This window comes from Nerophis lumbriciformis, linkage group LG20 (genome assembly GCF_033978685.3).
Source record: "Nerophis lumbriciformis linkage group LG20, RoL_Nlum_v2.1, whole genome shotgun sequence".
Taxonomy (NCBI): domain Eukaryota; kingdom Metazoa; phylum Chordata; class Actinopteri; order Syngnathiformes; family Syngnathidae; genus Nerophis; species Nerophis lumbriciformis.
In genome coordinates this window covers 16,047,501-16,057,500 of record NC_084567.2, presented here as the reverse complement: position 1 = coordinate 16,057,500, position 10,000 = coordinate 16,047,501, and the positions used below count along the sequence as shown (strand labels likewise).

At 35.3% G+C, this 10,000-nt stretch overlaps 1 long non-coding RNA gene across 1 annotated transcript; it reads left to right on the top strand.

Moving 5' to 3' along the window:
• The first annotated feature begins 746 nt into the window (after nucleotides 1-746).
• On the top strand, nucleotides 747-2,222 carry LOC133619483 (uncharacterized). The gene is made up of 3 exons (XR_009817424.1): nucleotides 747-970; nucleotides 1,050-1,115; nucleotides 1,603-2,222. It is a non-coding gene; the product is annotated as an uncharacterized lncRNA (long non-coding RNA).
• The last annotated feature ends 7,778 nt before the right edge of the window (nucleotides 2,223-10,000 follow it).

Genomic DNA, 10,000 nt, shown 5'->3' with positions numbered 1-10,000 from the left:
CAGGGTCATATAACTTGCTGCTTGACATATGCTAGCTGTTAGCATGCTAACTTTGACATGCTAGCATGCCAACTGGTTTAGTTACTTTTACAGCTTTTCACTTCAGGGTCATATAACTTAGTACTTCACATATGCTAGCGGTTAGCATGCTAACATGGACATGCTAGCATGCCAAATTGTTTAGCTACTTTTACAGCCGTTCACTTCAGGGTCATATAACGTGGTACTTGACATATGCTAGCTGTTAGCGTGCTAGCTTTTTTAGCCGTTTTTGCAGCTGTAAATGGGTTATACTTGTATAGCGCTTTTCTACCCTTTTAAGGAACTCAAAGTGCTTTGACACTATTTCCACATTCATCTGTGCACCTCAGATTCACTCAAACAAATTAAAATATACTAAACAAACAAAAGTCAAATATATTTAATATATCTTCTGCCAATTAAGGTATGTTGTGTGTCTACCAGTTTTTATAAAAACCTGGTTCAAAGATTTCAGATTACTTTTTGGGGACATCCAACAATACCGGTAAAATGTGGTCCCAATAACCGTGATATGAATTATTACCCCATACCTGCCAACTACTCCGGTTTTCCCGTAATTAGTACGGTTTTCATCAACCTATTCCGCGTTACGGTTGCAGTGATAAAAAATACGGTTTTTCATTCATTAAAAAAAAAAAAAAAAATTTAAGTTTTATTCACGAAATCACGTAACAACAATGACAATCGACACTGCTTCCCGTAACTTCCTATCGAGCCATTCCGAATGCCATGTGTAACACGGGTGGGAAATAAGCCATATTTCCTCTCATGACATCTCCTCATATTACCTGCGCCGTTTCCACGTTTAATCTCGCGAGTTTAACACACGCGCTCACGTGACCCGCTGCAGCCAATCACGCTCTATAAAATCTAGCATTCCGAGATGGCTGCCAGGTGCGGTGGCTAAGCCTGGGGACATATGAAGCCGGTATGTTTTAAAGTTGTCGTTTGCTTGCATGTTGTAAAAACAACCGTCCAACATTTTACAACTAATTGTAAACTTGTAGGTGCCAAACATCAGGGACGTGTTGCGACGAGAGAGTGTGTCGATGATAAGATATTAAGCCGAGTTGGTAAGTGAATCTGTTTGCTAATAGTAGCGACTAGCCGTACCCATGTATTTCCTATGGGCGGTTAGCATCGGGTTTTAATCCCGTTTCCTCCAATGTTTCTGATCCGATTGAATTTATATTTATGTCAAGTCTTTATTTTGAGTATTTACATATGGTAACTGAGTGTTGTGGCGTTTTAAGGCCATTTGCACTTTTTATGCTATGGTAATGACAATGAATGAATACTGCCGCTGGTGTGCGGTTACACCCGTCATAGTGACGTCACTGTTATTGTTAATGTTACTCCCGTCATAGTGACAACACTGTGTACTGCCGTGTTTATTTTATACATGCATGTGATTGTTTAAATATTGTTAATGTTAGCAGTATTATAGCTAATAATGATAATAATAAGTGTAACTTATTTATTGAAGGTCGAACGATAGATGACTTAATGTTGATGTTATGTGTGCACATTGATTGAACTTCGGGTCCTGTGCTTACGCAGGCCAGGTCCCTAAGTCTTGGATGGCGAGCTGTAGATAGGCCTCGAGCCTGAGCCCAAGGATCTCCACCTCTCAACCCCTGAACTCCACGTGCTCTGGTCGGGCCGGTAGGCGGCTTATAGCCGAACCCCTTGCCTCGCACCTCATTGCTCTGCGGCCCTTTGCACTACCTCATACACACCCTGCCCATAAACTGAACTCTCACTACAAACTGCCATACCCACAACCCCAAACCGTGTGGCTGTATGAACTCTGAATGCGCATATGGACTGCGATCAGTCTCATATGACCTTTTAAGAACTTTTGATACTACCTGTTATGAATTACCTGAATCCTTGCTGTTTTTTTCTTTTGTTTTGAATGGCCATTCCTATCAATGTATGTCCACTATTTGTTGCACTGTACATATTTAAATAACACCAGTATAATTTAAAGCATTTAATTGTGTCTGTCCTACTCTCTCCGAGTCGTAATCTAGACTTCTGATTAGCCCAAATATTGAGAACGTCTACTATAATAGCTAACGTACCTGTTACACATGCGCGAGGCTATTTATAGCACCGCTGCCAAGCACGAGGCACCAGTTGCCATTGTTTCCAAACGAGCGAACGATCATGGAATCAGCCGGAGAAAAATCGCATACGACTCTTAAACCGAAAAGAAAACTGCAGTCATTCCGTGAAGAATATTCAAAAGCCTATCCGGGAATAATTATCCGTTCCAAAAAGGGTGAAAACTACGCCAATTGCACCTTGTGCTGACAAGATTTTTCGATCGGACACGGAGGAATTAGCGATGTAAAAGACCATGTTGGGACAAAAAAACACAAGTCTAATGCCGTTGCTAGCGATGCAAGTGGAAAACTTTCAACGTTTTTCGTCGCCCAAACAGATTCTTTGGATGTGATAAATGCTGAAGATTTATTTACGGAGGCAATAATTGAGCAAACAAAAAGGTAATGACACCAATGTTATCTATTGGAATTGTTTAGTACTGTTATACTGTTAAAAGTGTTTATACTATTTATGCTTTCAAGTCCAAGTTGAAGAAATCTTGTTAAATGTTGACAGCATAACTACCAAAATACAGAAGTATGTCCTTAATATCTTTGCAGTGCTATTTCTGTTGAAAAGTTAAAATGATTACATTAGAGATGTGATGTGCCACTTTTCAAGTGTCTGATGGCTTAAATTAATTTTCATTAATTTTTCATATTTTGAATTCTTTTGAAAGGCTTACAAAAAAACTACATTTGATTTGTAATTCCATGCTATTGACAGGACTATTAATTTTAATGAAGTTAGCTTACCATGTTTACTGTATGATAATTGTGATAGAAATGTGAATTTTAGGCACAGAATATTTTTTACAATTGAACAAGGCAGTAGATTATACAAGCTTGGACAGAAAGTTAATAATGACACCATTTTTTTTTTTTAATGGAATTGTTTAGTACTGTTTTACCATTTGTTTACTGTAAAAAGTGTTTATACTGTTTATACTTTCAATTAACAAATTGAAGTCTTGTGAAAGGCCGACAGGATAACTGGCATTAACTGTCAAAATAATTTCAAACTATTGAAGTTAGCTTACAGAATAAACATGTCAATCAACCCATATGATTTTTGCTGTAATATTTTTGTTTTGAAAAGTCACTGTGACTGATAGAAAAGTGATGGTTTTAGCAACATTTTAACCTGTCTGAATGCTAATAATCATTTTGCGTCGGGGGGCGAAGGAACCCCCCACCAGGACTTTGTCCTGGACCTACCGGGGCCTGCGGCCCTTGGACCCTGGCTACTAGATTTTTCTGATTTCAAAAGTTGGCAGGTATGTTACCCTATTTCACACAAATAACAAAGAAAACATTGGAGTATGTCAGTCCCATCAACAAGGAACAATCTAATGAAGTAAGGCGTGCATTTATTCAATGAATAAATAAGGACGTGACAGAAACACAAAGGCAATTCAATCCTTTTTATTCGAGTGGAGCGCTGACTTTGGGCTGTTATAATTATTATTGTTGAGATTATTCACACGGTGGTGGTGCGTTCAAGTCCTCCATCTGCGTAAATGTGGCCACTTTCACTCACAACAAGACGAAGAAGAAGATAAAAAAAAAAGCAACATGGTGTCCTGGTGAGAGATGAGCTTTGGAGCTACTTCTACCTACTACTATTCACATTCTTCTGTACACATTTACACACACGTCACGTACGTAACCTTGTTGCTACCTGAGGAGTTCTGTCTCACAACTTGTTTTCTTCAGGGTTCAAGCAAACAAACCAAAGACCAACAAAAAAAAAAAACATTTTCACTGAAAATATTGTGAGGTTTTTATCCACCTGTTGCCTTTCATTTTTGTTTGGAGGCCAGAGTTTTTTAATGTCAAATATGTGCCTCGGCTCAACTGCTAAACAATAAATATCAAATTAAATATGGGCTTCACACAAAATTAGTTTTTCACCCTTATAGTGGAATGTTTGCTAATTACTGAAAGCATGTGAAGTAGGGGTGTGTCCATTTTCACTTCTAAAGAAAAAAACATCAGGTAAGACAGTCGTAATTGTGAGATAAAAAGTCATAATTATGAGATTTTAAAAATTCATAATTATGAGTTTTAAAAAAGTCATAATTATAAAATAAGTCAAAATTATTAAATAAAACGTCAAAATTATGAGATAAAAACTAAATTATGAGAGAGTCAAAATTATGGGATAAAAAAAGTCATAATTTTAAGATACAAAGTCGAAATTATGAGATAAAAAGTAAAAATTATGAAATAAAAAAAGGCAAAATTATAAGATAAAAAGTCAAAATTATGAGATAAAAAGTCAATTATGAGATACAAAGTCAACTATGAGATAGTCAAAATTATGAGATAGTCATAGTTATAAGATAAAAAATCAAAATTATGAGAAAGTCAAAATTATGACATAAAAAAAAAATCGAAATTATGAGATAAAAATTTGAAATTATGAGATAAAAAAGTCCTAATTTTAAAATAAAAAATCGAAATTATGAGATTAAAAAGTCAAAATTATGCGATAAAGTCAAAATTATGAGATAAAAAGTCAAAATTATGAGATTTAAACAAGTTGAAATAATTAGTTAAAACATATTTATGAGATAAAAAGTTGTTCTTCTTATCTCATAATTTAAATTTTTGATCTCATAATTATGCATTTTTCATCTCATAATTTCGATTTTTTAATATTATAATTCTGACTTTTTTAATCACATAATGACGTGTCTTATAATTTCGACTTTTTATCTTATGACTTTTTTAAATCATAATTATGACTTTAAAAAAAAATCTCATTACTTTTTATCTCACAATTTCGATTTTTTAATCTTATAATTATGACTTTTTTAATCTCATAATTATGACTTTATCTCATAATTTAGATTTTTTAATCACATAAATATGACTTTTTTCTCAAAATGTCAACTTTCTTAGCTCATAAATATGACTTTTTTAAAAATCTCATAATCATACATTTTTATGTCATAATTTCGAGTATAATTATAATTATGACTTCTCAATCCATCTTTTTTCAATCACTTGTCAATTGGTCACAAATACAATTGTATTGCTAGAAAAGATTAGAAGGTAAAGGAGCAAAAATAAAAAGTGTGTTTAATCTGTGATTAATGCAATATTTACTTGTGATTAATCACATGATTAACTCGTTACCTTAGTTTCCTATTTCCTTTGTCACCTATAACACAAAGCTAACGCGGATGTTTTGTACAGCTAGCTTAGCATATATTGACGTACATCGGTTTTCTTTCAGCATCTTTAATTTACAAAATGTATCAAATATGGCCTCCGCATCCTTCGATTTGACGGGAAAAAGTTAGGACATCCTGCTTAACCCCTCATGACAGATTTATGCTTCTGAAGTGAAAATGTGCTTTTGGCTACAATAATTCCTAAAGTTAAGCTAATGACGCAGTAAGTTGGAAGATGCGGACACGTTTGTTACTGGATATACGCTTCTGCCTTGGACGCACCGTTATTGGGGCCTTGACTATTGGCTGATACCGATACGATATCAGCATAAATTAGACACACTTTTATTATTTTGTAGTGTTAGAACATGTTTGATCAAGCTAAATGAGGAGGGATGAAAAAAAAAAAACACTAACCAATTTATTATTAACCGTCTGGAATGGATTTATGCTGTCTTCAAATTGAAGTGGAGTGGTAATTTTTTTTTGTCTGGCGACACAGAATGGCCATTGTAATTTAAAAAGACAAGCTCATGACGCAGTAAGTTGAATGATGCGGACCCGTTTGTTACTGGATACTTTCTGATACGCTTTTGCCTTGGACACACTGATATTGGGGCCTTGACTATTGGCTGATACCGATACTATATCAACATAAATTAGACATACTTTTATTATTTTGTAGTGTTAGAAAATGTTTGATCGAGTTAAATGAGGAGGTATTAAAAAAAAAACACTAACCAATTTATTAGTAACCGTCTGGAATGGACTTATTCTGTCTTTAAATGTAAGTAGCGTGGTAATTGTTTTTTTTTTTCTGGCGTCAATGTAAGTAGCGTGGTAATTTTTTTTTTTTTTCTGGCGTCACCGAATGCCCATAATTTAAAAAGACAATCTCATGACGCGGTAAGTCGAATGATGCGGACCCGTTTGTTACTGGATAATTTCTAAACTTGCCAGCTTGTTTGGCGGGGTTCGTAGGGCAGCTGAGCAAGGCAGCACAGAAAGTTGACAGTAAAGAAGTAGACGGTGATTACACTTGATGCAATAAATAGAAACAAATCATTTAAATTATTGTTTTGGAATGAATTATTACCCCCATCTAGTGTAGATATATTTTAAAAATAGAAATTAAAAATGTTGTGTTTTCAAATACTGCACTATTTAATGTTTTTAACAATATTGTCAGTATTTTTTACCTAAGTTAAGCACTAAAATGGCAAAATGGAGGACAAATATTGATACTCCAGTAGTATTGGCCACTAGGTGAAACCTGACCAATCAGAGCGCACTATCCAGTATCGCTGCCACTGATTGGCCCAGTCCCAGAACACATCACTGGATAATGTAAAGGTGACTAAGTGGGTGTTATTTCATGTCTAGAAGGATCTTATTATATTAAAACAAAGGTTTTTTTTGCAATTGCTCTCGCTATGAAAAAGAAAATTAGATTTATAATTTTACAGAACTGTATTTAGTCAGATTAACAGCGATAAACGAGGGCTTGATGTATTGTATGTGAAGGCCGAGGAGCCATGGCAACATAGAAAACTCTCAACAATATTATTCATGCTCCCATTTGACAGTGTTCATGTTCCCAAATGCTTTTGTGCTCCCAAGAGGGGAAATAATAGGAATGATGGAAGTCAGGGGTGTCCAAAGTGCGGCGCCGCCCACTTTTTTTTTCTCTAAAAATATTATTTAAAAAAAACAGGTGAAATGTAACGAGAAAAAATCGCAAAGTTGACTCTAATAACACAAAACTGCCACGCAGGCTGTTGTTTTTTTGTGTGTCATCGCTCAAAAAATAATAATGAATCAAAATCAATGTTGTTCTGACGTTTTGACTAATTCAAAGCTCCAATTACATCACATCAAAGATTCCACATTGAAATATTTTTGGGTGAAAATATTGCATATTTTGTGTCTTTGGTATATAAAAAAATGTTTCTTTGACAAAAAGGGCGTGAAACAACGGCAAAAAAAATATTAAAAAAATAAGAAAACATTTAAATTGACCGATAGAGCTGAAGTTGATCGAGAAACTTAAGCGTTTAAAGTAAAAAATAAAATAAAAAAGATAATTTCTGCTTTTGAATTCCCAAGAATTTTAGTGGGATTTTTTTTTTTTCAAATTGTCATTCCTCAAAAAATAATAATGAATCAAAATCAATTATGGACATATTCAATGCACCAATTGCTTCTATATATTCTACTTCGAAATATTGCATATTTTGTGTTTTTGACATATAAAAACAAAGTTTTCTTTGACAAAAAGGGCGTGAAACAACAGCAAAAAAACATTTAAAAAATAAGAAAAAATTACAATTGACCGATAGAGCTGAAGTTGATCAAGAAACTTAAGCGTTGAAAGTGAAAAAAAAGTATAATTAATATTTCAAATCGTTATGCTTTTAAATTCCTGAGAATTTTAGTGGATTTTTTTTTTTTCAAATTGTCATTCCTCAAAAAATAATAATGAATCAAAATCAATTATGGACATATTCAATGCACCAACTGCTTCTATATATTCTACTTCGAAATATTGCATATTTTGTGTTTTTGACATAAAAACTATGTTTTCTTTGATAAAAAGGCCATAAAACAGAACATTTTTTTTATTTAAAAAAAACTTTATAATCGATGGCTAGATCTGAAGTTGATCTAGGGACTTAAAGGGGAACTGCACTTTTTTGGGGGGGAATTTTGCCCATCGTTCACAATCATTATGAAAGACATGACCACGGATAGATTTTTTTTAAATGGATTTTAACTTGTAAATAAACTTCAATAAAAGTCCCCTATGTCGCCCATAAAACCCAATATATAACCATTCAAAAAGCGCCAACAATACTCCAATTACATTTGGTGACTTGAATATTAAAGGGGAACATTATCACAATTTCAGAATGGTTAAAACCATTAAAAATCAGTTCCCAGTGGCTTATTATATTTTTCGAAGTTTTTTTTTAAATTTTACCCATCACGCAATATCCCTAAAAAAAGCTTCAAAGTGCCTGATTTTAACCATCGTTATAAACACCCGTCCATTTTCCTGTGACGTCACATAGTGAAGCCAACACAAACAAACATGGCGGAAAGAACAGCAAGCTATAGCGACATTAGCTCGGATTCAGACTTGGATTTCAGCGGCTTAAGCGATTCAACAGATTACGAATGTATTGAAACGGATGGTTGTAGTGTGGAGGCAGGTAGCGAAAACGAAATTGAAGAAGAAACTGAAGCTATTGAGCCATATTGGTTTGAACCGTATGCAAGCGAAACCGACGAAAACAACACGACAGCCAGCGACACGGGAGAAAGCGAGGACGAATTCGGCGATCGCCTTCTAACCAACGATTGGTATGTGTTTGTTTGGCATTAAAGGAAACTAACAACTATGAACTAGGTTTACAGCATATGAAATACATTTGGCAACAACATGCACTTTGAGAGTGCAGACAGCCCAATTTTCATCAATTAATATATTCTGTAGACATACCCTCATCCGCGCTCTTTTCCTGAAAGCTGATCTGTCCAGTTTTGGAGTTGATGTCAGCAGGCCAGGGAAGCTAGGGTCGATAGGAGGTTTAGCTCGCTCGTCTGCGGGAACAAACTGCCGCCATTGCTTGCCGTGCTACCGAGGTCCTTTGTCCCTGAATTGCTCACACACTCCGGCAGATTCAATGGGGGTCTGGCGGCAGATTTCTTTGACTTTATCGTTGGAAATGCATCTGCTTTGAGTGTCGCAGGATATCCACACATTCTTGCCATCTCTGTCGTAACATAGCTTTCGTCGGTAAAGTGTGCGGAACAAACGTCCAATTTCTTGCCACTTTCGCATCTTTGGGCCACTGGTGCAACTTGAATCCGTCCCTGTTCGTGTTGTTACACCCTCCGACAACACACTGACGAGGCATTATGTCTCCAAGGTACGGAAAACAGTCGAAAAAACGGAAAATAACAGAGCTGATTTGACTCGGTGTTTGAGAAAATGGCCGATTGCTTCCCGATGTGACGCCACGTTGTGACGTCATCGCTCCGAGAGCGAATATTAGAAAGGGCGTTTAATTCGCCAAAATTCACCCATTTAGAGTTCGGAAATCGGTTAAAAAAAAATATGGTCTTTTTTCTGCAACATCAAGGTATATAGTGACGCTTATATAGGTCTGGTGATAATGTTCCCCTTTAACAAGTATTAGTGATTTTGTTGTTATAAGCGCTAACGCAGACCAACTATTTATAGCGGCGCCGTGATCACGACCAGGTGTCGCTATGTTTACATCATCGAGTGGTCTGCTGCGTCCTTGCTTCCCTGCTCTTCATTGTAGATGTAGATCATAAATCATGCATCTCACCTGGACATGATAATTTTGAAGATATAATCCGACAAGTTGGGACACTTTGACAGCCATTTAGAACCTGGAACTGCCGAGAGCGACACAAAAAGCGCTTGGTGATTTTTTTTTTAAATTGTCATTGCTCAAAAAATAATAATGAATGTTGTTATAAATTATTGACCTTTTTTATGCTCCAATGTCTTCCCATCAAAAAATATATTTTGCTTTTTTTTTTGAGGGGGAAAATATTGCATATTTTGTGTTTTTGCCATAAATAATAGGATTTATTTTTTTGGGACATATGTCTTTTTTTTGTTTACTTTAT